Source organism: Sinocyclocheilus grahami, unplaced genomic scaffold, assembly GCF_001515645.1.
Source record: "Sinocyclocheilus grahami isolate Dianchi unplaced genomic scaffold, SAMN03320097.WGS_v1.1 scaffold1320.1, whole genome shotgun sequence".
NCBI lineage: Eukaryota > Metazoa > Chordata > Actinopteri > Cypriniformes > Cyprinidae > Sinocyclocheilus > Sinocyclocheilus grahami.
Window position 1 is genome coordinate 111,032 of NW_015506499.1, and position 1,379 is coordinate 112,410.

General features: G+C 49.3%; 1 protein-coding gene across 1 annotated transcript in view; it reads left to right on the top strand.

Annotated features, from left to right (window-relative positions):
• Positions 1-1,379, top strand: part of LOC107569166 (kinesin heavy chain-like) — a 39,500-nt gene that overhangs the window by 286 nt on the left and 37,835 nt on the right. The gene's annotated exons all lie outside the window — the stretch shown is intronic.

Sequence of the window (1,379 nt, forward strand, 5' to 3'; positions counted from 1 at the left end):
TCTGTGAGCACCCCTTTGCTGGATTCAGAAACCAGGTGCTCGACTGGCAGTGTTACCTCACTCGTCGATATTGTGTCCAGCCGGTATGATAGCCCTGGTGCCGGCTTCATACTGCCTGGACCATGCGGCCAGGTCAGAGGCTTCTGCGGGAGCCTTCTTGATCATCAGGCCCCCGGTACGACACTGCAAAAAGATTCCTGGATGTCCGGGTTCCAGGATATCCCCTCTTGCTGAGGCTTCGAGCGGGAAGAGTAGGTGGCATTTGCGAGAACCTTCTTGTGTGATGCTGTCTCAGGAAGTGCTCCCCTCACCTTAGAGGGTCGTATTTGAGCTTGCCTCTCCCGTTTGGCCCAGTACCTCCGGGTATCTCTGATCAGATGCCTGGAAATTTAAATCCATGATATAGTAAGTGCACACGCTAAGCTCTGTGCACTTTCTGAAACCCACATAGTGGTAAGTGTGCACGTTGAACACTTTGCGCACTTTCTAAAATCCACAGTAGTGGAAAGTGTGCACGCTAGACTTTGCGCACTTTCTGAAATCCTGTACGGTAAGGGTTACGCGTGTAGCTTCATTCCCTTTCTCTGAGTTGGTTAGACGCCGGTACCTTGGGCTCCACTCAACCAGTGTGTCTCTATTTTTGACACACTTGGAAGTATCGCTTCCCTCACCATTGAGGGTTACTATGAGCATGCTGCTTCCTATCGAGCGCCCGGGTTCGCTCCGTGTGCTGTTTTCGTGGTAATATTAGCAGTGCTCCCCTTTACAAAGGGTTGCCTATGAGCGCGCTATTCTTTCTGAGTTCGGAGTTCTCCTCTCACATGAGAGTTGAGTTCTCTGTTTTCACAGAACACCTGGAATCAGTAGCATCAGGTGAACTTCCATGTCCTTCCAAATCCTGATCCTGCAGCAAATTTACTGCTAGCCATTCCAGCTTTATATCTTAGATCGAGCTGGTGACTCTCAAACATATTGGGTTTGGTGTGCACCATTCCATCTATGAGCTGCTCTTTCAGAGTGCCACGAGAGCCCCTTAGAACGGTATCCTAAAATCCATGTTATGGTAAGTGTGCATGTGAAGGCTTTGTGCACTTTCTAAAATCCACATTGTGGTAAGTTCGCACGATAGCTCTTTGCGTTCTTTTCTAAAATACTGTATGGTGAGGGCTTCACGCGGTTGCTTCGTGCCCTTTCTTGAGCTGGTTTAAGCCCCGTTCACCCAGCACCACTCCACTCAACTTTAACAGGGTGTGGCCACTAGAGGTCTGTTGAGACAGTCCTTTCAGAGCTTATGCAAGAGCAAGTGGTAGCCCCTGTGTGACAGGCCAAGACTTAGTGTGATACTAGGTTCTTGGTCATTTCCCTTAAAGGACTCCATT